This window comes from Sceloporus occidentalis, unplaced genomic scaffold, assembly GCF_023333645.1.
Source record: "Sceloporus occidentalis isolate IW3139 unplaced genomic scaffold, rSceOcc1.0.p SCAF_1, whole genome shotgun sequence".
Lineage (NCBI taxonomy): Eukaryota > Metazoa > Chordata > Lepidosauria > Squamata > Phrynosomatidae > Sceloporus > Sceloporus occidentalis.
In genome coordinates this window covers 250,843,516-250,870,134 of record NW_028316981.1, presented here as the reverse complement: position 1 = coordinate 250,870,134, position 26,619 = coordinate 250,843,516, and the positions used below count along the sequence as shown (strand labels likewise).

Sequence of the window (26,619 nt, the reverse complement as noted above, 5' to 3'; positions counted from 1 at the left end):
GGAGAAGGGCGAAAATGGCAACTTGTTGAAATGAGTGGCTGCAGCACCCAAGAGCAATCTTTGCTGACACCACACTAACTGCATCCATGAAGACAGCCACTATCTGGAGCCATTCCGCAGCTGACAGCGAATCCCTCTTGAAGGATCATACCATGTGGAAGCATCCTAAGCCACAACATTGCGAACCCTTCTGCCAGAAGGATATTTTGGAGACTGGCCAAAACAGTCATTTCCGAACAGTTGAGGGCAGCTTTAGACACTGCTGTTAACTCTTGGAAGAGGAAAACGTCCTTAATTAAAACACAGGCAATTGTGCTCGATCCTGCTAATTAGCTTTGGAGTATGTCTCCCCTTTCAAGGGCCTGCCTCTTCCCCCACAAGGCTGCCTGTCCCTCCATCAGAGAGAATTCAGGCTCCTTTCTCTCAGAAACCCACAGCTCTTTGGAATTATGGAAACAGAGATGACAAGTAAAGATGTCATATTTTGTAGGGGATTTTAAATGCATTTAGGCCCTGTGTGGGGTTGGAGGAAGGGACATGCAATAGACTGGACCAGGAAAGGGGGAAATTGGCAAGAATGAGAAGCATAGCATGAAATGGGGGGGGGGGATTTTTGGGAGGGAATGAGAAGGTTTGAGAACCAGCATGGCACAGTGGTTTGAATGTTGGACTAATGACTCTGAAGACCAGGGTTCAATTCCCAGCTTGGCCATGAAACCCACTTTGGGCAAGTTACGCTCTCTTGGCCTCAGAGGAAGGCAGTGGAGAACTTCCTCTGAAGAAACTTGTCAAGAAAACCCCGGCCTGCTACAGACAGCCAAAATAAAGCTGCTTCGAGTCACAGTGGAGGTATGGTGTTTCAATGATGCATGCATCCTAAGAGTCCAGAAGTCGCACCAAAGCCACGCTCCAGCCCTAAGGACTGGAGCGTGGCTTTGGTGTGGCTTCTGGACTCTTAGGACACATGCATCATTGAAACACCATACCTCCACTGTGACTTGAAGCAGCTTTATTTTGGCTGTCTGTAACAGGCCCCCATTTTAGGTCACCATAAATCAAAAATGACTTGGAGGCACACAAGACACAATGAGAAACCTGGGAGTCAGTGGGGCATTGTGGCTTAAGTGCTGGATTTTGACTCCCAGGGTTTGAATCCCAAGGGTGACTTTGGGCAAGTCAGGATGGACAGAGGAAAAAGGGCGACAGAAAGGAGAGTGAGGAAGACGAAGAGGAAGAAAAGAAGGGAGAGCAAAGGAATGCATGCCAAAGTAAAGCTGCGTGGAAGAGAAACAGAACGTGAAATGCAAACTGCAAGAAAAGAGATTCCACCTCGACATTGGGAGGAACCTCCTGACAGTGAGAGCTGTTCCACAGTGGAATGAACTCTGAGATTGTGGTAGAGTCTCCTTCTTTGGAGGGTCTTTAAACAGGGGCTGGATGGCCATCTGTCACAGCAGCGGGGGGGGGGGGCTTGGATGCAGAGTTCCTGCATGGCAGGATGGGGTTGGACTGGATGGCCCTTGCGGGTCTCTTCCAACTCTCCTATGGAACCGGATTATTTCTACAGTGTGGATGCACAAAAAGAGAGTGCAGGAGGAGGCTGCGTGTGTGGAGGGGGGGCTGAGTCTGGGGGGGATGGTTCTGGAAGGAAAAGAAGTGGAGCCAGTCGGAGGAGTGTGAAGATAGAAGACCGCGTGGCCGGAGGAGGGGGCTCCCTGAGGGAGGAGAGAGGGGGGCGGTTGCAGTTGCAGCTCTTCCAGGACGACGAAACCAGGAGGACCCAGAAGTGAGTGGGGAAGCCCACAGGCGCCAAGCGGAGCATGCCCTCCAGCCCCACAAGGAGAGGCCCCTGACACTAGTCCCCTCCTCCTGGAGGGCCTCCCTTTGAAGTCACGTGGCCAGCCAGCCCCCCCCCCCCCTTCTCCATCCTCTTTCCTCAGCAGCAGCCCCCCGAATTCCCGGGGAATGGCCTCGGCTTCATTGTGACGCAAGCAGAGGAGAAGAAGCCGGCGCTCCTTCCAGGCGAGAGAGCCAGACAGAGGCGGCAGCAGCAGCAGCAGGAAGGCAGGGTGAGTGCAACTCCCACCTGAGGGGCCACTCCATCCCCAGAGAGAAGGCAAGCTCAGGAGGCAGCCACAAGTGGGGCTCTGGGCAAGAAGATGGTCCTCTTTCTCGCCTCCTGGGTTTGTCTCTTTGGTTGCATCCACACTGGAGGGATATCCCGGGTTGAGAGCGCTTTTCAGGAGCATGGCTCCAGGCTGGGGGCATTCTGGGCATGGTAGTTTCTTGTGGCACCAGAGCGAGAACGAAAGCTCTGGTGCCACAACAAACTACCATGCCCAGAATGCCCCCAGCCTGGAGCCATGCTCCTGAAAAGCGCTCTCAACCCGGGATACCCTCCAGTGCAGCCCCAGTCTCTTGCCACGAGGCTCTTGAGGAGAAGCAGCCCCCCTGGCATGGGACTGGCACCCCATAAAGGGCGGGAAAGCCTAGCAGATAAGGGAAGGGGAGAGGAGAAGTGGGGTGGGTGGGTGTGTTGGGGTGGGTGTGTTTGTGTGAAAGAAAGACACACACATACACACACAATGTGTCTTCCCCTATAGAGTCCATATGCAATGGCAGGGCAGAGAAGGCTCAGTCGCCTCCTGTGAAAGAAAGAGTCCGAAACTGCTACCTCCTTGGCTGCTATAAGAAATAAAGGCTCCACACTTTGGGGGGAAAGGGGAGCTTGAGGGGGGTTGGAGACATGTCTCAGGCTGGTTTTGAAAAACCCAGGTGGGAGTGCTCCCTTCTGCACACCTCCCATGCATATGCTTGTGTGTGTGTGTACTGTAAATACTGTATGTATGTAATGGCTGTGACATCTTCCAAGCCTCTTCTCTGTTGAAGAGCCCTGTCTCAAGAGCCTCTGGAGGGTCCTTGCAGCCTCTCCTGGAATGCTTCTCTTCTTCTCTCTATTTAACCCTTCAGTTTTTCCTCTCCATGTGCTCTTTTCCTCCTCTCTTCCTTTCTTTCCAGGTCTGCAAGGTAAGAGAGCAGGGACAGAGTGTCAGCCTTTAACAGTGGCTGTTGTCAAAATGCCAGGTTGCATCTCTTTTGAACATAAAATGAGGGAGGAAATTAGTGGCAATAATAACAACAATAATAATAACCACAACCCTGAGTTTCCACAGGAAAGGCTGTCCTTCTCTGCTGACAGAGTGGAGAAAGGGGCTTCAGAAATAAAACCCTGTTGACAATTTCCAGTGTTACTTGAGCAAAAGCCTTGAACGTTACTCATGTTTCTTCCTCTCTCTCTCTCTCTTTTTGCCTGCCTGAGAATAGCTGGCAAGGGGGAGATGCCATAGCCCTGCTGTTGTTTTCTGCTTGCTGGGTTTTCCAAGTGAGCAATAAAAACGTAAGCAGACGGGGGCTTGACAGGTATCCATCAGAGAACCAGAAGGGGTCCAGGCTTCTGAGGAATAAAAAGCAAAGGAGGAGCCAGCCCAGCGGGGTGCTTTCTAAATGAAACTTGGACTGGCTGTGAATGGCTTTATTAGTATTTTAACCATATAACCATATATGATGTCAGATCTCTCAAGTGCCATAGTGAAATTTGTTTCAGCGCTGTGTCTCCACGGAATGTGAAACCAGTACAAATCTATTGGGAAACATACTTTCAAATGCTGCCTATATTCGGCTTACACATTTTAGAATTTAAAAGAGGAGTGGAAATAGGTCTCCTGTGACTACTTGTAAAATAAATAAATAAATAAAATAGATGTTGACAGAAACCATCACCTCTAATCTGGTGCCCAGTTACATTCACTTAAAACTCAGTGTGTTCTACGTGTAACTGAATAAAGGTTTGCAACTGTATCCCAGAGAAGGGCTCCTTTCTGGATTCCACTTCAGTTGTTGCTCCTTATCTACATTGCCTGCATATTTTTGCTGATGGGAGTGTTTCCATTGGAGTAAAAACCCAAGATGCATGAAGGAATCGTAGCGAATGCTCAGATGAGTCAGAAAGGAGGTTGACACCATTATGCCATATTTTATGTAGTCCAGAAATTGAGTGTGATATATATGTCAGGCATATTCTCAAGGACACCTAGAATAGGTTAGTTGCCGCTTAACACAGTTTTATCACCCTGTTGAATTCAAAGACTATGTCAAAAGATCTAGGTCAGATTCCCCCAACTTGTTGTCTTCTAGATGTACTGCAATATAACTACCATCATTCCTTAAGCATGGTGATTGACTATGCTGCCACAGGAGGGTGGGAATTGTAGTCAAATAATGGAGCGGGTATTTCTCATTCTTCTGGAATATAATGAAGTCAGGAGAAGTATTCTAATTTGGGTATAAGATAGTAACTGTGAGCTACAGGGAGACAACTAAATTCCATATTGATTCAGAATGACTTGGAAACACTTTTCTTGACTTTCAGGGTCAAACTTTAAACTATTGTTATTTTGGAACTACAAAGATTGACCAGCAACCACAGGGGCTTTTCTCTGTTGTTATATAGCAATAGCAAGTACATTTGTATATCTCTTATCAATGCACACAAGCACCCCCTAAGCGGTTTACAATGTGTAAGATAATTGCCCCCAACAAGTTGTCTTACTTGGGTGCATCACTCATATGATATGCTTACTTTTGTTCTGTCCTTCTGCTGGTAGCACACAGTTATCTGGATGATGTTCAGTAGTTGTTGGCTCTGGAAAAAAGATGTCATAGAGTAAAGTGCTGGACCATATGATTTAGAAATTCATTCCAGTCCGATGATTCTTGGTTTCTATTTTATAATCATATGGTTGGGAATTCCAGATTCAGATCTCTATTTGGCTATGTAGCTCAGTGTGTGTGGCCTTTGGTAAGCCACTACAGCCCCACAACCACCATAAGTAGAGCCAAACTGCTGTATGGCAGCAGGATTGTTCCAGCCTTGCTCACCACTGAACAATTTTGATGATGAAAAACCTACACCAGAACTATGGGGAGATTTTGCCCTGTGGATGTTTTGCACTATAACTCCAACAATACCTTAATTGGCCATGCTACCTGGGACTTCCACAAGTTTCCAAATTATGGGGGGAGGGAGAGGCAGGAGATTTCCCAACCTCATTTACCTCATACTTCCCATCAATGTACAATTATAATCTTCTACTCCATCTTTATACCTGATTTGGGAAGGTAAGTATACTGTGACATCAGATTTTCTATATGTAAAAATCTATCCAATGTAAGTTGTGTAGTTTTTACTAAAAATGTGTAGACTATCATGTGTGCTGTATATGAGCTAAGAACATGAGTTCCTACTTTACCTACTTGTCAGGATTATTTGTAATGATAAAATAATTATTTGGAAGGCAGACAAGATACCACTGTAATTAGTAGGAGTAAAGTAGCCATAAGAGTTATTTAATGTTCGAGTGTTGGACTACAACTCTGGAAATCAGGGTTTGATTGCCTGCTTGGCCACAAAGCCCACCAGATGATTTGGGCAAGTCACATGCTCTCAGCCTCAGTGGATGGCAATGGGAAACCTCCTCCGAACAAATTTTGCCAACAAAACAAAACCTCACAATAGGTTTCATAAGTTGGAAATGACTTGAAAGCACACAACAACAACAACAACAACAACAACAACAAATGTCTTAATTAAATGTAGGGTAGATTGGAGTCTTAATAATGTCACCCACAACTTCAGGGGTACATTTGCTTGCCCATCTGCTAATGTGACATATGAAATTCTCTGTCAGTACTGGCACTCTGCAATCTACACTGGACAAACAGGGCAATCTCTGTCCAAGAGTTACTTACACTAACTAATAATAGTATTGGCAGTTAAAAACCAATATTCTGTCTTTATGTACAAGGCATAAGAGACGGGGAGAAATAAAATCTTCCCATAGTTCAAAGAAATTCACCTTATATTTTATTTATTGCACTGATGCTGATGTATATATTCACAGTTGGCCAGTGTGCATGCTTGTTTACAGTTAGACACATATTCAGTAGATCCATGAGGTAGGTACAGCGTGTGAGACCTTTTACTACATGGAGCGAGCCATAAAGTGAGGCTCTAGGTCTTGTGCCAGTCATTCCCAGTAGCAGCAATGGCATAGGGACTTAGGAATATAGGGGCTCATCAGAGTGCCTTGAAAGGGTGGCCTGTAACTGTCCATTTTTATGCTGCAAGGAGGCTGCACCAACAAACAGCGAGGCCTCCATCAGGACTAAAAAACCCGCTGAAAGTGGGGTTTTTTTAGTCCATGTGCCGGGAACCATTGTGCCATTGGAGCACTCGTGCGCACCAATGATGCACGCACAGCGTGGCAATGTTTGGACCCTGCACCGTGTCTGCGTTGTCATGGCAGCCCCTATGTGGACAGGGCCAAGCTATGATGGCAGCGGCGGTGCATGGTAGGGCTCAGGAGCGTACAAACGCCCTGCACTCTGGAGCCCTAAAATTGCCCCCAGACCTCGACTTTCCGGCAGTCTGTACCGGGCCATAGACATGATAGGATAGCAATTATGACTCATAGGCCTGTTGATTGGAACCACTACCATATAGCTTTGCATTCCTGCACTATGAGGAGATTGGACAAGATTGGCTTGGGGCTTATTCATGATTCTAAATTTTATAGAGCCATGACATAATAATCAATCCATGGGTCCTTTCTCACTAGACAGTTATAGCACTTTAACTTCCAGTTTAACTATGATGACTCCATCCTGCAGAATCCTGGGTTTTGTAGATTGTTTGGGCACTAGAGTTCTCTGGCTGAGAATTCTATGTACACTAAACTGCAAAGCCCAGGATTCCATAGGATGGAACCATGGCATTTAAAACTGGAATACAGTACTAAAATTGTCTAGTCTTATGCAATACAATAATTTGTAACAACATGCCATGTTTGTTTTTAAAAAATCAACTATTTTGACAGGGAGCATACACCATTAAAAAGGGTGGTCTTGGGGGTCTAGAGGGGTTGAGGACTAGAAAAACAGACTTGATGGGATGCATGTAGACTCATAGCCAGATTTTGCCCATTCCTGTTCTAGATGGAAGACAGACTGCATTGAGTTTTCAGAAAACAGTCTTTTATAGCAAAATTAGCAAAAACACTTTTATCAGAAGTCCATAAATATGTCTTCTTGCTCACCGCTGGTGCAACTTGCCCAAAGCTTGAGGAAGGTCAGAGGCCTTCCCAGTATCTGTGATAAGTGGTGAAATGTGTGGTTACATTTGGAAAGTCCGTGCAACAAGCTTGTTGCTGCAGTTGTGCTGTGGCTCTTCAGATATTTGGAATACCCACATTACCAATTCAGTGTGATGTCATAGTCAATACCTCACTTTTCTCCTTTAGGGAGGAGGAGTGTTGGTGGCAAGTACTAATTTTTTCTGGCTATCAAGGCAGGGCAATATTTGCAGGCCCCTGAGTATCACAAGGAATTACATGCAGGTTATGTGTTTAAAGGGAAATAATCCTGTTTTATTCATGGTTCTGGCTTTCTGGGAGTTCTGTGACAACTTTCCATGACAGGTTCTAAGCAATGGGAAGTTACACCATTACTTTCTAGAATAAGATTTGAATTTTTCTAATGCTTGTTATTTCCAGATTATGGATCAGTAAATAGCTGAACATCCTTTCTTTAGCTAAAGTGAAATTCTAGTTCACGTTCTCATTTTGGTTGGATAACTAATTTCATAGCCATTCTCCATCCTTCAGGTGAGTGTAATTCTACTTATTTGTCTGATTTTATGTCCCACTTTGATAGCTAGATTTCTAGCCTTTCTCCAACTTTCAGGTGAATGTAATTCTATTTATTTCTTTGATTTATGCTCCATTTTCCTCCCAGAACTGGGAGCCATGGTAGCTCACAATATGATGAGAAATCCATTAATTAGAATTCAATAGCAATAGCAGCTTCATACCACACTAAGCAGTCTCTAAGTGGTTTGCAACTATAAGCTAATTGCCCAAAACAAGCTGGGTACGTATTTTAGTGACCTAGGAAAGAAGCAAGGCTGAGTCAAACCTGAGCCCCTGGCTGGGATTGAACTCACAACCTCGTGCTTTGTGAGTGAGAGACTGTGGTACCAACACTGAACCACTGTGCTACCAGGGCAGTTGGTAATACTCAAGCTGCACCAAATCTAAAGGATGGTTTCTATTAACTTAATATTCTGCTTTTACGCATGATCAGCTGGTGGGTGGGAAAGAAGCTGGCATTGCACTATCAATAAGGGGTAATTCTCATATTATACAGGGGCCACTTATTTTTTTTTCTTTTATTTCATCTCACTGAAGTAATACAGCTCTATGTACAGCGTAACATCTGACTTGAAACCTCACAGAGTCCAGTTGCAGCCAATTGAATGGCAACAAAGCTAGTCTAATCATGAAAGTTTCTCTAATCAGGAAAGTGGTTGCAGATGAATCCTAAAGATTCCTGGTTTACACACAGTACGTCTAACATGAATAAACCATGGGCTTGATAAAAGAAGAAAGAAAAAGATGTAAGCAGATAAAAGTAATGTGTGAATCCATTTTTAGTAAGAAATAGTTAAGCTCTATATTCACTGAATTAGATCACAGTGTTTGAATGGGGATGGGAACATCTGTCAATCTCATTTTCATTACGTTTCTTGGAATTTCACAGACATTCACATCCTATCCCAGTTCCATATTGGGTTGCAAGTTTTTTTTTTCTTTATTGCACTCAAATGCATGTATGTCTTTGTGTGTATTTTATTTTTAGAAGGTATTGGTTTTTATTTGTGTACATATTTTCATAATTTCCCTCTTTGCCTGAAGCATGTTGTCCACATTTTTTCACACTTTAGTTCTGCTAATTTTTGAGATTTATGTATGGTTTTATGCTCATTTTTTTCTTTACTGAAACATACTGCAAACCTCAGAAAATTATGAATTTCAAAGGGAAGATGAGATTCATTCCATTGCCAGTTTCAGAAGGTGTGAAATTGATATTTTTATTAGGAAATGTAAACTCAACTAACTTCTTTTCCATCCCTAATATGGAATAAGTGCTCAGACGATATCCTTCATGGATATTCCTTGTTTTTCTAATTTATCCACATCAGTAGTCATTACATTACAATTTCACTATTGACCCCCCCCCCTTTCCATGTGCATTTTCTCCACTGAGAATAGCATGTGCTTACACACCTCAGTAACAAAGCCTCTAACAAAGAAGCACCTTTTTACAAAGGACGTTATCACACGGGAAGAACCTCTCTTAATTTCAAATGAAAAGACAGTGGAGCCAGAATGCATTCACATGAATTCACTAGTTCAGCAAATTTATGTGAATGCAAATTGCATTCGAACTGACTTCCCATTGCCCAAAAATAGCTTGCCATTGCCTGAAATTGCTTGTGATCACCTCTTACGCAATAACGTGAAACCCCATGATTGTGTTCGGACTGACTTCCCATTGCCCAAAATTGCGTATTGTAGTCTATCATGCAATAACGTTAAACCGCAGGATTGCCATTGAATTATACTTCCAATTTCCCTTGTCTGATAACGTCCAAATACTTTTTACAGAGACTTTATTTCCCTAACCCTTCCTTTCTTACTTGTCCTTTGTCTATGTGAAGTTTTTTAGCAGCACCAATACTGAAGTAATAGAGAAGTGGGGGTGGAAAAACACAGACTTTCAAGATCAGGCTGCAGCAGTTGTCTCTAATAAACACTCCAATAAAATACGGAGGTGGGAAGGAATATTTTATATTCCTATTTTAATCGATTCTATTGTAACTGTATGTGCCAGCCTACAATAGGTAAGGTAAACAGTAGGTGTCTCCTCAGTCCTTTACTGAGGCATGTATGACTTGCAGAACAGAATGAACAGATGAGAGCAGATATGCTTAGCTCCCCAGCAGCTTGCCTGCAGAGCTGTGTGTTTTGGCTATCAATATGGAAATAATAAAAAAAGGAGAGGCTGGTAAAAGAAAAAAAAAAACTAGATGCGTTTTGGGAAAAGCCTTCAAATTAACTCTAGAAAGCACAGAATACTTTGTTTTACTTATGCAAGACTTATGTAACCTGTTTGTTTCATTTCATATGTTTATATTGTTAATTTGGGATTTATATATGGAAACAGATTGAACTGTTTTTCTTTGTTGGGGTGCAGTAACCTCTCCTTGGTCTTTCCACATTTCTATCTCAGGTACCAAATTGTCTGTTAAAGAAGTCATGCTTGGGAACACTTCAGTTTCATTTACTGAGTTATGGCTGTATTGCCCTTCTCCCAACAAGTGCTGTAATTGCTTACATGCAATCTATACCTGCAACAATTGTGATCCAGTTTGTCAAAGAGAAGAGGGAAAGGGGATGGTGAGAGCACCATGAGAGTCTAGGATTATCCACCAGTCAGCCATTGGAGTCATTTGGTTGCCTGGTGAAATAAAAATATTCAAGTGAATAGTTTAATGAGCAAAATAACACAAATCCAATGTCTATATGTTGAGAAAACAAGGCTTCAGTAGTAAAAAGAAGAAGGATAATCCAATAGTCAGAAGGAATTAAGATTTCTGATAAAACCAGTGGCATGAAAGCTTACACTGTTTTAGTGAGATGCAAGGTGTGCATGAAAAAAGCAAAAAACAAACAAAAAAAAAAAAACCCACACCAAAAACCTAAAGAGTGATGTGAGGTCCTCTTGTGGAGTGTGGTCCCTCTTTGTTCAAATATCAGTAGCAGACTGCTTGTCTGAACACACCTAACATGGAATACATTCATATCCCTTTCTAAGATTCATTCATTCATTCATTCTTCTTGCAGAAAGCCCTTCTGCTATTTTGTTGGGAAGGGGAGTCATCCATTCATCCATGACTGTGCTTCCAGTTTATCTCCCATGACCAATTGTTCCCAGAAGGAAATTAATGCCCATCAAGTGACAGACATGAAGACAAAAAGTAACTGCGTGGGAATCCTTATTATTCTACTTTTGAAGTGTGTTTTGTGTTAGGCTTTGTAAGGTTCTAGCTCTTTGATGTTAACTTTGGCTTAAAACAGTTGATTAATAGTTTTAATGATGTTTTAGAATGAGCCAACATGTTCAGCTTTTATCCAATCCTACCTTGTGTAAGATATGTAAGCTGAAATACTTGGATTTCAGCCATTTTGGATGGAAAAATCTAAGAGAACAATCTTGCCAGAGTTAATCATTTTAAATCCCATTGATTTCAGTGAGAAAAAGCTTGATATGTAATAACTTCTGTATGAGTCAGTTAAACTTAGGCCAATGTAGATGTTTCAGATCTTTCAGCACAGAGCATAAAATGGAGCATGAAGAGATTCACTAATCCAACATGCCCACATTTATAGGTGCTGTTTCTTGATAGTGAAACAGACACAAATCTACTGAGTAAAGTGATGGGGCAGCTCATGCTGAACAGTGTGGGAGGTGAGTACTATAGTTCAGAAAGAGATCTGACAAATCTTTGTTATTAAAAATATTTTGAATTTGACATGAATGATGTACCTGATCTTACAAACCAAATGCTATTTTCAACCTATTCTCCAACCCAGGATGTCCCATGTGGGGGCCTCCCTTTGGCAGGAATATACCACTTCCCAATGTGTGGTGGTGATAGAATTATGATCTTAATACCTGTTCTGTTTACAAAGATTTACGGATTAATGTTGACAAAGAAGCCCTGTGTACTGGAGAAGTACAAATGATATAATGTTTATTAGTAGTTCAGCCAGTTGCTCACCTCTCAAAAATAGTATTGTAATTTCATTTACGCATCAGTGTTAAATTTCTGACAACATATGGATAAAATTACCAAATGCCAATCAGTTTGCATCATAGGTTGCTACAGATATTTTTGTGGTGTGCACAAATACCACTTTCTTGTTTTGATGAAAATTGTAATAAGTTGTTTCGAACATTTCTTTGAATGTAGTGTGAAGAGTATGATGACCATTTTTACATTACACTTGACAGTTTTTAATTTCAAGCAATGAAAGAATAATTGTAAGTTTACTGGTTATATCCCCTAAAGCTGACATTGATATGTGGTGTTTTTGTATGCATGCTGGGCTGCTGGCATCTGTTAAACAATAAGGGTTCTACTACTTTTTAAATGAAACACAAGTGAATTACTTGTACATTTAAAATTCATAGACTGAAACATAGTTCTGTGGGGTTTTTTAAGTCATGAATGTTATGCCTTAAACATTCTTCAAAACCTTTAAGGTGACTTTGGGTTGTATAACAGTACTGTTGCTTCTAGCAATCATGTGCTCAACTTCTCAGTCTACTCAATTTCTTTTGATGTAATTAAAACACTCTTTTGATGTAGCAAACTTGTTCCCTCTAATATGGAAGTGAAGCTTGCAGTTGAGAACTGATGGCAACAGTAGCCACGGAATTCTGGCCTGAGACATTTGGAATTTTTTAAAAGTATGATTTAGAGACTGTGGAGGCCTTCATTAAATTATACTGTGTTATCCATGCCAGGCTGTTTTAGGCTTTGGGTAACACTTGTGTAGGATAATATGATGTTTTTGGACAGATGTCACTTGAAGTTTCTTTTTGTTCTATATATTTTCTTCCCATTAAACATTATGCTTAGATAGATTACAATGGCCCCTATTGGGTTAAGCTTAATTCAGAGACCCATTCACAGAACATGCTGGTGTGTCTATTTGAGTGTGTGGCTTTTGAGTTTAATGCCAGCATCTTTAAAGAGTCTCAAACCTTTATACAGCAAAGCTAGGATTGACCTCTGCCTAAGATCTCATATAGATCCAATAGTATGAACTAGAACAGTGGTTCCCAAACTTTTTAATGTCCCACATTCCTTGAAAACATTTGATTAATGTTCTCACCCCCTACAAAATACCACATTTGAAGATGTAGGCCCGTTCTGCACGGGCAAAAAGTACGTGCTCGGCACGTACTAGGGTTAGAAAGGGGCATCCTTTCCAGACGCCCCTAACCCTAGTATGCGCTGAGCATGTACAAAATGGTGGCGCCCATTCTACATGGGCGCTGCCATCTTGACGTAATAGACGCTTAGCATCCGCACGTCTCGGCGCCATTATGATGCCGCAAGTGCGCCATTGGCGCTTTGCGATGTCATAATGGCGCTGCAAAAAGAAGCTACTTTTTGCGGCTTTTTGCTGCGTGGAGCAGCCGCGTGGTTTGGCTGCTGCGGCTGCTCTGCGCAGCAAACACCAGCGCCAGCAGACTGCCCTTTTGGGCAGTCTGGAAAGCACCGTAGTCTAATTTCTCATTTTTGAATCACAAATTGAGCTTACAAAATTAGCTTTTAACTTTTAAAATGCAAATTTAAATTAAGCAATTATTGAGGAAAAAAAGTTGTAAACAGTCGCATCCCCTGAAATTCCATCTTGCACCCCCTGGGGGTGTGGGTACCCCAGGTTAGGAATGCCTGAGCTAGAGAAACAAATTACATTGACAGTAGAGGTATACCTCAGTTAAGAAAGTAGATGTGTTCCTGGATATTATTTCTTTTACAGAAACTTTGGTTCCAGAGGCAAAAATAACATGCAAGGTATAGGGTAGATTTCTACACCACAGAAAAGAAAACGTGTATGTTGGTGAAATGGAGCTGGTGAGACTTATCTGCTCTCCCCATTTCTCTGTGCTGTTTGCATATGCTCAGTTACGGATTCCAGACGTAGTTGCTGTTTTCTTTGCCTGTTGTAAGAAGATGTGTGTAGCTGTAGTTGGATTGGTTACAGTAGAATCCTGCTATTTCCCCACTCAAGCTTTATTGCATTGTTTACTACAGACTTTCTTCTGAAACGCAACAGCAGAAGTGTGTTTCTCCAGCCTCATTTACCATCCTCCCAATGCTGATGCTGACAAGGGAGCAGTATTTTGGGAGGAGTGTTTTAGGGAGGAGTATTTTGAATTCTCAGTGAGAGAGTTCCAGTGCCTCATTAAACTACAAACTCCAGGATTCCAGAGGATACAGCCATTGCCATTTAAATTGGAAAAGTAGTGTTATGATTCTGTAGTGTGAATAGACCCCAGGGCTGTATAGTGGCCTCTCTGAGAATACTAGTGTGAGGAGAATATTGATGAGGTTTTTGGAGCAATGCAGCTTGTCACTTGTTTCATTGATCTTTGTCCTTCCTGGCCTATTAATAATAATAAAAAATGTGTGAGTAGGATAGTGCTTTATTGGATCCTGGGGTGGGGGTGGGGGGTGGGAAGATGATATATGCCTCCTTCAGAGAGGATATGCCCTTGCTTTCTAAAACAGAGATAGTAATTAGACTACTTCTAAAAATGCTCTCTATGGATCACAGAAACTATTGGTCAGTCTGTTATCTCCCATTTTTGAGCAATATACACAATCACTGATGATTGCTTAACTGCAGGTGCTTTGCAATATTGAGACTATCTGGTACCATTTTGACCAGAGTTTGACACAGAGGGCACCATGGATTCCCTGTGCCAGGATGAAGAGGATAACATGGCCCTACCAGTTCTCCTAAATATCTCAGTAGTTTTGATAACATCAACCATGGTGTCCTTCCGGACTGTCATTCATTGATATTGAAGAAGACAGAGTGTAGTGATTTCAGTGCAACTCATAGAAAGCATCACAAAATGTGTTGGAGACTCTGCCTCATGATGTTTGTGCTAAGGTGGATTGCAAAACTGTCTTGTGTCCCAGAAGTTGTTTACTGTCTACATGAAACTGTCAAGAGAGGGTTTTTGTTGTTGTTGTTTTTGGAGAACTTGGTTATAGCTGTCACCAATGAAATTGCTGAACAGGTGCCTGGATCCAATAATGGATTAAGTGGGGGCTTATAAATTGATGTTCAAACAAGTGATCTGGCTGATCAGGATTGGTAATGTGACGTCAAAGACTTTCACGGTTGGCATCCATAGTTTTTTGTGGGTTTTTCGGGCTATATGGCATGTTCTCTTCTATGGCCACATAGCCCGAAAAACCCACAAAAAACTAAGGATTGGTAATGTTTTGCTTAATTTGTATATGACTACAGGCAGTAAGCATGATATTTCAGCTGCCCTCTTACTTTGGATATCGTCATAGGAAAACAGTTGTACCCCAGGCAACCTTTTGGAAAGCAGAGATTTCTTCGCTCTTATGCTTTAGGAATGATTCTGCCTGTGTAGATATGTATTGTGTTCTAGTAAATGGGAAGCTACCTTGGGTCTTTTATATATGCATCACATTTCCTTTGGAGCCCCTGGATCAGCTCATATTCAGCTCATTACTGAATATAAAACTTCCCATGCTAAGAGAAGTATCACTTCACAAATGATACTACATTTTTAAAATGTTATGAGTCACATTTATAATCCTGATGTAACATGAAAGTGGGATCCCAATGAGAATTACTTTTAAAATGGCTCAAGATGTCCAAGATTAATTTGTCAATGTGATGAAACTGCTAATGGGATTTTTAGAAATGCTGTTTGTGTTAGATATTTTTACATCCTTGGAAAGTTGGGAAATTAAAATTAAAAAAACTATACTGTGCTGCCAAAATTGGAGGAATAACAATAAGGGGAAGCTTGATAAATTACATTCCTTTTGGTATAAATTCATAAACAGATTTAGGGCTGAAATACCAGGAGAATATGCTGCAGAAGCTGTATTCAAATCAATAGGAAATGTGCGAGGGTGCAATAAGAACTGCAGAATGACTCTCATTCCAGTGAAATGAGTGGAATTTATATGCCTCAAAATCTCTTTAAGATTAGGTCCCATGGTTGTAAAACACAAAAAGTGCTTGAGTAGACAGCATTGCATTGAAGGATTAGGCCAAACATAAGCAAATGTGCATTAGAAGGCCCTCATACTTCAAGCACAGTATAAACTCAGTGCAATGACATCTTTCTTTGGTATCCATAATATATACTGAAATTAATTAGTGTTGTGTAATCAGAAGTCAACAAAGAAACAAGCATTCTCAGTGAACAATTAGGTTTTAAGTAGTTATTAGCCTATTGTTCATATATACAAAATTGTAATTTTCATGTGTAAAGACCAGGTCAGAAGAATAGATTACTGGATTTACTGAGAAGTTTCTGTGAGTGCTTTATGATCCATTCCCTCCAACTGTCTCAGTTAAGCAGGGACAGACCCAATTTCCCACATTTTCAACTCCTTTTAAAATGTTCCATTTTTTTCTCTCTCCTCCTCCTTCTTTCCCCTTTGTCTTTAGTATACATCCATGGGTACAAACTAAGTTGAAAGTGCAAAAGTAGTTTTCACCCAAGGGGTGTGTGTGTGTGTGTGAGGAAGAGAAGGCAGAATTGTGTCTTTCCCTGTATACTCAGGCAAAAGCAAACTGCCACAAACTTTCTTAGCTTGTGTTATTCCTCATCAACATCTTTTGCCATCTTGATCAAACTGTGATGTTGCTTGGCCACACATATCCCCATTTTTATCTTTGAAATGTTGGAAGGTATGTAATCCTCCATGTAGTCCCACTTCTTCTGTCTTTTTTCTTACTAGGGAAAATCCAGTGAAGAGACCAGAAAGAAATAGCTGCACAATGCATTTTGATTTGTGGTGCTAGGATCTCTGTGTTTGAGAACACCCAGGGACAAGTTGCCTTCAACTCAAGAGCCTCTGCAAATGATCTTAAGGAATAAAGTTGAGGCTAATTAAGAGAAAGTATCCAGAGAGGACAATGTTGGCTAGGAGAAAAGGCAGACTTAAAAGACAGAATGCCAATTATAGCTGAAGGGACAAGCCAAAGTCCTTCAAGATCACAAAAGAAGGCATAAGAACAAAATATGGGCAGAGTCAAGATCTGCTGGAGGCAAAAAAATATATATTAACTGCATCTGTTCTCCTGTGGACTTGAAGAAGCTTCTTATCCCGAGTTCCTTACTCCTAAATATCAGGCTAAATCCCAAACTGTCTTAGGGATAGCCACTCATAGTTCCATATCATCTTACAGTAATGATGTGAGATTCTAGATTATCTGCCACATTATTATGAAGTTACCCCAAGTCATTTTAATATTTAAGTATGATTATAAGAATTTAACATTTGTCAGAAGACAAGAGTGAGTTCTTGGAACATTTGTCATTGTGCCTCAGTATTTTTTCCAAAGCTGTCAAAGTTCAGATGGACTATGGGCATGTTGTACCATTAAAAGATGGTTTAAAACGTTACACATACATGTTTTAGCAGTTTATTTTGCTCTGTAGCACATTTTTCTTGAAAGGTAGTTTTTTATTCACTATGCAATGTGATCCATGGATGACTATGTCTTAAGATATGGCCACACACAAAGTAAGTTTTTATTATGCTATCACACTTTCAGCAATGCTCTGTTATGCTAAAGGTGCAATTGCCTTACAATTAATGTGTTTTACACTTGGAGATGTTGTCATCTTCCCATACAGTGGGAAAATGATATTTCTAACTTACTTGAAAATGGAAGAATTCAGTGCCATACTTAGTATATTTCACACTCAGTATAGCTCATGTTTAATACCCCCCTCCTCTCTTCAACAACCATTTTGGGTTTGGTGGGGCTGTTGGCTGGGCAGGAAAGGAAGACAACTCACTTTCCCACCTGGCCAGCAGAGTTACCAGACCCAGACTATAGCCCCTTCCCACCAGTAGCCTCTGGTGGGGGTGGACTGTTCCTGATGCTCTGCAGCCTTTTCTGGGTCTGGTGGAGCTACTGACCATGAAGAAAAGGGAGGTGACTCTCTTTATCATCTGGCAGCAGACCTGTCAGACCCAGAAGGCAGCCCCTTTACATCAGCACATGGGGTTACACCCCTCTGAGATGTCACACAGTGTGGCTCACATCCACCTAGAAGCTCCTCCACTTGTTGAAAACTGGCATTGAGATGGGGGGGGGGGATCTGCATGAATAACTATCCCTTGCACAGTGGCAGAGAATAATGAGAATTCTGAATATTTGATATAGTTTTCCAATGTAAAAAAAATTAATATAGTGTGAACTAAAGCAGAACCCATGCCTCATCAGTGACAATTGTTTCTTCCTTTCAATCCAACTGCAAGAGGGCACAGTCTCTAGCACAGAAACGGAATGGGAGAGGTTAGTTTTTCTTGTTTTTTTTCTTCTTTCCCCCTTAAGTTCCCCTGAAGTTCACCTTGGCAATTCCCTTCCTGAGTCGAAGATCTGGCTTGGTAGATAAACATGGATCTCAAATTCTGGGGCCGTGAGAGTAGGTGGAGAAACGTAATACTTCACCCCTGATGTTTTTCATATCCACAATTTTGGATTTCTGTTTATGAATAGGGTTGCCATGTCCCGATTCTAGGCGGAACAATCCCGGGTTTTGTCCTCCTGTCCTCCAGCCTGCTGCCCTTGTCCTCCAGCCCACTAACCTCCATCTTCTTCGGTCCTCCTCCTCAGCCCTACGAAGCACGGCTGGACGTCCCTCCCCTTCCTGGCCTTGCAGCCAATTAGAAAGGCTTCCGGCTGGAGGAGGGGGTGGGACTTCTGCCCGCAAAGGCCACTGAGGCCTGTAGTTTCAGGACGCCCCGCCCCTTCTCGGCCTCGCAACCAATCAGAGAGGCTTCTGGGGGTGGGACTTCCAGTCGCAAAGGCCGCTGGGGCTTGTAGTCGCAGTGGGTTCCTGCTAGCGACTACAAGCCCCAGCGGCCATTGTGACCAGAGGTCCCCCCCGGAAGCCTCTCTGATTTTTGCAAGGCTGGGAAGGGGCGGAGCATCCACCCCGTCCCAGTTTGGAGGCAGAGGGATATGGCAAGCCTATTTATGAAGTAAATGAGACATGAACTTCAGCAGAACAGAGTTTTCAGAGGACTCAAAAACTGGGAGATTTTATTTGGAATTCTGTAATGTTCTCTATGGGCCTATTCCCACTATGAAATAGAGCAAATTGCTGATTGGTGTAAATGACCATCGTTCCCATTTGAAACTGGTTCCTGTTGCAATGTGATCGAATCCTGTCCTGATGAAGCGAGACAAAGACAAAAAACCCAGTTTTTCCAGAGAGTAGTTTCTAGGCGGTTTGTTTCAGAAGAATCGATTCTGAAGTGAGTTCAATAAGTGAGAACAACAGATCAGAATCACAGCATTCTGGAGGGGTGAGACTAATGGCAGAGGGGTGTTTACCTCCTTTTGTCCCCAGCTGGCTCCTTCTCCCTCTGTCCCCAGCTTCCTCCTCACCCAGAGCTGATTTGAAGCAGCACAACTAGTGGGGATGACAACCATGCCAAAAAAAAAAAGCAATTACACTGGGGTAAGAAAAAGATCTGCTTTCATAGTGGGAATGAGGGACCTTTTGGAATTGGTTTCCAACACGGAGCGAGGGCGAATCGGGAATTGGTTTAAACTGCAAGTGGGGATAAGCCCTACATGGGGCTGCCTTTGAAGACTTTGGAAACCTACTGCTGAGAAAGCAGCAACTGTTCAGGGGACTTCCCCTGGCTATCAGTCTGTATTCTAGGCATAATTCAAACTGACTGATTTGATCTGTGAATCTCAAATAGTATGAGCCCAGTTTGCCTTGTCCCATATGAGCCTGCCTAAGTTTTAAGAGCTTTGAGAAAGACCCTTCTCTTCTGAGGCTACATTTTGTGAGAATTTGAAACAAAACCTTTACAGTGGCTGCTTCCAGGCACCGAACCTCCGTTCTGAGGGGCACTATTGTGGTTTCTTTTTAGGTGGCTGCCAGCAGACAAAAACATTCATTATTGAGGAAGACCTTTGCCTTCCCAGTGACTTGTTTATTGTTGTTAAGATTTGTTGAGTTGGACACTGTTTCCATTGCTTTTACCTGTGCAAGGTTTCATGCTGTTTATGCTGTTTTGACTATTAATTTGCATTTGATTTTTACTTTATTAGCTGGTTTGAGCTCCTTTTGGAAGAAAATGATGATGCATACTTTACTATTAAATACTAAGAAGCATAAATTCAGTGGCCTTATGTGTGCATGCCATTTCATGGATTTTTTTTTAAAATCTATTTCAATTTTAAAACCTTTTAAAATCAATTTGTATGCTTGTTAAATTTATACCCCACTTCTTCTACAGTGATGTCCTCCTCATCACTTCATCCTCTCAGCAACCATGGGAGTCAGGGCTGTTGAAAGAGAGTGAAGGGACCAAAGTCACATAGAGAAGTTGATGGTTCAGTGGTGGCAAAATTCTGGATAGTTTTAATGACTACACTACACTGGGATAATGAATCAGTCATTTCAGCAGCGATTTTAAAATATCATTTATGATACTGCCTTCACGCTGTTTTACCATATATAAGCAGCAAGATAGCTCCACTCCTAGATTTAAGTTTATGTAAAAGCACATTTACATAAATGTTCCAGATGCCATTCAAATATGTTATGTGACAATTGGAATCATAAATTTAAAAAATAAGCACTCAGATGCAATGTGGACTGTGATTTTATGAAACAACATATTATTTAAATGAAGGAACTAGACTAGAGTTTGCCATGTGTTGAAGCACCTAAGTGTCTTCCTCCACCAACCAGGTAGATTTGGGAGGAAATTTGATAAATGACTACTAGGAAGAAAACAAATGAAGGAGCTGGAAAGAAGCGATGTGGGAAGTTTCAACTGCTGTTATCCCTAGAAGTATTGGAAAAGTGTTGGTTCGGGGCCAGAGGGGAAGTGATGCCCAGCCGTCTTAAAATTTTCCTCTGAACTGTGGAGTGAACTGAGGACTTGGCTTGTGTCTGAGCTCTGCCCTCGTTTAGCCAGAATTTTGTGGCAGCCTGAAGGCAAGAAGCATGCACAGTCCACTTCCCTTATCTAGAGTGGAGAGGACATATTGCTCAGCTCTGATGAGGTTATTGTTCAACAAAATGTCTTTCTAGATGTCTTGGAGTTTCTACTGATATTGCAGAACTTCCATCTGGTTTGTTAGTTTCCCTTTTTTGCTTTCAAATTGATTGAAATGGGCCACCTAACGTTACTGTTGAAGGAAGAGGAGGGGGAGAGGGAGGAGATGACAATAATGGTGATGGTGATGGATTTTTTTCCACAAAGAAGCTGTGGTAGCCAGGCCTATCTAGAGTATTTTGCTGCCTAAAACAAAGGACAGGGGTCCTTCCATTCTACAGGTTAAAGCTAAGTGAGTTGAATATTACTTCTTCACAGATAATGGGATCCTCCTCTACATCTGAGGGCAGCAGGCCAAATCCGGGAATACAGCATTGGCTGTGTCTAGGGTTGCCATTCATCAGGACCTCCAAACCGGGACAAATGTAGGACAAAATGTTCAAATGTAGGACACATTTTTTTTGTGTCCTACATTTGAATAGGAGCCTCCGAGGCTTTCTTTCTGGGCCTGGGCCCCGCCCTCGGCAGGGGCGGAGCCCAGGCGAGGAGGGACTCATCCCCTTCAGGGAGGCTTTCCCTCTGGGCCTGGGCCCCGCCCTTGGCGGGGCGGAGCCCAGCTGGAGAGGGACTCATCCCCTTCTGGGAGGCTTTCCCTCTGGGCCTGGGCCCCGCCCTCGGTGGGGGCGGAGCCCAAGTGGAGAGGGACTCCTCCCCTTCAGGGAGCGTTTTCCTTTGGGCCTGGGCCCCGCCCTCGGTGGGGGCGGAACCCAGGCACAGAGGGACTCCTCCCCTTCAGGGAGGCTTTCTCTGCAGGCCTGGGCCCCGCCCTCGGTGGGGGCGGAGCCCAAGCAGAGAGGGCCTCCTCCCTTTCAGGGAGGCTTTCCCTCTGGGCCTGGGCCCCGCCCTCGGCGTGGGCGGAGCCCAAGCTGAGAGGGACTACTCCCTTTCAGGGAGGCTTTCCCTATGGGCCTGGGCCCGCCCTTGGCAGGGGCGGAGCCCAGGCGGAGAGGGACTCATCCCCTTCTGGGAGGCTTTCCCTCTGGGCCTGGGCCCCGCCCTCGGCAGGGGCGGAGCCCAAGCGGAGAGGGACTCCTCCCTTTCAGGGAGGCTTCCCCTCTGGGCCTGGGCCCCGCCCTTGGTGGGGGCAGAGCCCAGGCGGAGAGGGACTCCTCCCCTTCAGGGAGGCTTTCCCTCTGGGCCTGGGCCCCGCCCTTGGCGGGGGCGGAGCCCAGGCAGAGAGGGACTCCTCCCCTTCAGGGAGGCTTTCCCTGCAAGCCTGGGCCCAAGCGGCAAGGGAAAGCCTCCCTCAGCTTGCTATATCTCGCCCGGGAGCAGGGGCAATCCCGGGGGCGGGGCCAAACCGGGCCGTGACCGTGCGGCCCTGCCCCAAACCGGGAAAGTCCCGCCCCCAGGCGGGATATGGCAAGCCTAGCTGTGTCACACACATAGCTCTGTCATCCTAAATTGAGCCAGGGGCTTAGGCATGATGACTGGGCAGTACCACTGTAACCTCTCCTTCCCCCAGCATCTATCACTTCAGCTAGTTGCCATACTCGACCTAATGGTAGGGCCACCCTTGAAGGCCTCATCCCAAATCCACTTGTTTAGGAATAAGACCTGGTGGAAATGATCAGTATATACTCGCTGAACAGATAGGTCTCTACTGTCCATTCTGATAGCACAAATCACCTCAGGGAGAAGTGGGTTCCTGATGAAGTGTGCTGCATGTACAGATGATTGATCGTGCTTTAATCCTGTATAACATGGACAAGGAATCTAAACTCTACAGTTCTATGTTCAACAAATATTAGGCGCTATAGGCTATATTTTGGAGGAAGGAGGCAAAACCACCTCAGAGTACACTTTGCCTTAAAAAGTCCTATGAAAATCATGAGGTTGCCATAATTTGACAGGTGATGTGAAGGTGTACACATACACATGTTCAGTATAACATTTTACAGGCATCTCCTTTTTCTGGTCACTGATCTTCCTTGCTAGACTTAACACCATGGTTATTTTGTGCATTTGAAAGGGTTTCTGCAAAATCATAGGGCTATACCAATTTGTCAGTGGCCTGTGCCTGAGCTTGCATGATGACACTATCTCACTGCTCTGACATGTATAGGCTTCCTGTTCCTCAACATTGGGATACTCAGGACAAGAGTGAGTAGACTTTGTGAGAAGCGCTAGCAGCACCATTTCATTGTGCCATGATCACATGGAGAGCCCTTCAGAAAATTAATACACGAAGCATCTCATTTCCATTTGTTTAACAGTTTGAGATATTATTGTTATACATATATATGAAAAGTATCAAGTATTTTAAATTTTCAATAGATAAGGTCTGAAAGAAATTACAGCAGTTACACATACTTTTTACATAATTAGGAGTAATATGAAACAAAGAACATCTTTAGTTTTTTGTGGGTTTTTCGGGCTATGTGGCCATGTTTCAGAAGAGTTTATTCCTGACATTTTGCCAGCAACTGTGCTTTTTATAGTACCCCACGAAGGTGAAAGTTTACCATTAGTAAACTGGGAAAAGTTAAACATTGCTCCAGAGGCAATATTCCAGTGGACCACTGTGACGATCACAGCACTTTCCTATTGGGGCTGCCACCAAAACTATGTGACACAACCCTTTCTTATGGTGGTCTTTCTCCTATAGTAGCATGTGTTTGTGTTATTCACTCAAGACAAGCAGGTTTTAAAACAAAGATAAAAGTTTATTGAAATAACAGAACACCTGTACATAAAAGATACTTAATATACTTTTATATTAAAAGTATACATCTTTACTTGGCAAAGTGGTTACAGATTTTCCCTATCCTTCCTCTCACTATTAACCCAAAGCAAACCACTCAGGCTATGCAATCCCTCAGGATCATAAGAACCCCAAACCCCCTTCCTAGAGCTTGGTTAACTCCGAGTCTCTTAACTTTAGACTCTTTCTAGATATAGTCCCTCTCTGGACTTATTAAAATAGGTCAGGTTATAAGCCTCTCACTCTAGACTCAAACCTCAGTCCCCCTCTCGAACTCCTAGAACTGTGTCCACTCCCTGGACTCAACAGAACCCTATCTGAAGTTTTTAACTGTCACCCTTCCAACTGTCAACATTCCAACTGCCAAAACCAACAGACACATGGAATGTTCCAAAAATCCCAGCCCACTTTATATTGGCTGATCTCTAGCTGTCATTTGATTGTTCAGCCAGGTGTTCCGTATGCCACAACCACATCCATCCTTCTCATCTGAGACACAGGGTGGCTCAGCCTGAAGATGCCAGCCACAGATGCTGGCGAAACGTCAAGAACAAACTCTTCTAGAACATGGCCACATAGCCCAAACCCCCCACAAAAAACTATGGATGCTGGCCATGAAAGCCTTCGACTTCACAAAGAACATCTTTGTATTATTAAATTAAGAATATACTTGCTGGCAGCCAGTTTTAAATCAATTAAGATAAATAATTAAAATGACTACTACTGAGAGGAATAGCTAATGCTCCAGAGGACAGGATCAAAATTCAAAATGACCTGAGTAGATTAGAAAGCTGGGCCAAAACTAACAAAATGAAATTCAACATGGAGAAATGTAAGGTACTGCACTTAAGGCAGAAAAATGAAATGCACAGATATATGATGGGGGACACCTGGCTGAACGAAACTGCACGTGAAAGGGATATAGGAGTCCAAGTGGACCACAAGTTGAACATGAGTCAACAGTGTGATGCAGCAGCTAACAAGGTCAATGCAATTTTAGGCTGCATCAATAGAAGTATATTATCTAGATCAAGAGAAGTAATAGGGCCACTATATTCTGCTTTGGTCGGGCCCCACCTGGAATATTGTGTCCAGTTCTGGGCACCACAATTCAAAAAGGACATTGAGAGCATGTCCAAAGGAGGGCAACTAAAATGGTGAAGGGTCTGGAACCATGCCCTATGAGGAATGACTTAGGGAGCTGGGGATGTTTAGCCTGGAAAAAAGAAGGTTAAGAGGTGATATGATAGCCCTGTTTAAATATTTGAAGGGATGTCATATTGAGGAGGGAGCAAGCTTGTTTTCTGCAGCTCCAGAGAACAGGACCCGGAGCATGGATGCAAGCTGCAGGAAAAGAGATTCCACCTCAACATTAGGAGGAACTTCTTGACAGTAAGGGCTGTTTGACAGTGGAACACACTCACTTGGAGTGTAGTGGAGTCTCCTTCTTTGGAGGTCTTTGAGCAGAGGCTGGATGGCCATCTGTCGGGAATGCTTTGATTGGGATTTCCTGCATGGCAGGGGGTTGAATTGGATGGCCCTTGTGGTCTCTTCCAACTCTATGATTTATGATTCTATGATTCTACCTGGTAGTAGTTTGAAAGTGTTTTATAATAAGAAAATAACTATCCAGTATTTTGAGTGATACAAAGTTCTGAAAGTAACAGGTTATGATTTAACTTAAGCTGAGGAATGTTGTAAGGAAGATATATGTATCAAATTTAAAGCCAGGGACCAGAGACCTGTTAAACTAGTTGTTTGAGCCCAAGGGGAATTCAGACTTGTTTTTCTCTTACATTAGCATCCCATGCCACCTGGCAAACTACTTTTGGAATAGTGGCAATGATGGATGAAATCAGCTTAATTCAGAATTGGGTCAGCAGTTACAAGCATCTTTGGAAAACTGTTCTGTGATCCCTGAACAGTTTGAAACTGACTCATAATGCTGGATGCATTGTGCCACACTGGCCTTACGCTTGCATCCCCTACCCCCACCCCACCCCATTACAAAAACCAAACAAACAACCCTGCCTCTAAGAGAGAGCTAAGTAAACAACCCCCAAGTTTTTTTAACACATTACAATCCAGGAACGTTTAGAGGTAGGGGAGGGTGATCCTGTCACCCCTGAACTTGTCTGATCAAACACTGAAGACCCTATAGCTTTTACAGAGCTTTTTATGGGGAAAGAAACTTCTGGGCTCTGAAGCTTCATTAGTATAAAGTACAAAATTTCTGTAATTTGTAGAGAATAGCAGAGCACACATAGGGGGGTCTGCACAGCAAACAGCTGTCTGGCCTGGGGCTTTTTTCTCTGTCCATTGTTAACAATAAAATATGAAAAAGTAAACAGTGAAGGAGTACATTTTCTACCTACCTCATTCTTTCCCATCCATCACTGATATTGCTGCAAGTGAAACAATGTGTTGTTGCTGTTGTGTGCCTTCATGCCATTTTTTACTTTTGGATACCCTAAGGCAAAGCTATCAAAGGGTTTTCTGAGGCTGAGAGTTTGTGATGCCCAAGATTGGGTTTCTATGTCCAAGGGTCTGCTTTGAATCCTCATCTCCAGAATCATAGTCCTGTGTTCAAACCACCATACTGGGCTAGCTCCTGAAACAGTATACTAGGCTGGAATGTTTTGTCAAATGTGGTCCTGTTCACTGGCCAGGCTGAGCCACTCTGTGTCTCAGATGAGAAGAATGGATTTGGTCCTGGAATATTGGGTGGATTTGGTCCTGGAGCAATGCTTAGCTTTTTCCAGTTAGAACTAATGGTAAACTTACAGCTTCGTGGGGTACTATAAAGAGCATATATTCAAGGAGGCAAGTGGATGAGATACCAACTTTGGTGAAACAACAAAGTATTCCTTCTGAAATATGTTTTACATGGAAGCCCATTGAGTATATCAGAAAGAACATAATGGGAGTCCCTGGAAACTTACCAGTGGGAAACCGTCTCTTAGTCATGCTACAGTAATTGTAAGGAAAGTGTGTCAGAATCCTTGGAGAGTGCAACAAAAAGAGGGAATACTGGGAATTGCCTACTGTATTATAG

General features: G+C 43.0%; 1 protein-coding gene across 2 annotated transcripts in view; it reads left to right on the top strand.

Annotated features, from left to right (window-relative positions):
* Positions 1-1,965: 1,965 nt before the first annotated feature.
* The window catches only part of SNCAIP (synuclein alpha interacting protein), a 136,289-nt gene continuing 111,635 nt past the window's right edge, over positions 1,966-26,619 (top strand). For both annotated transcript variants that reach the window (XM_089491679.1, XM_089491687.1), the window contains exon 1: positions 1,966-2,069. The gene's annotated coding sequence lies outside the window, so the exon portion shown is untranslated. The remainder of the gene's footprint in view (positions 2,070-26,619) is intronic.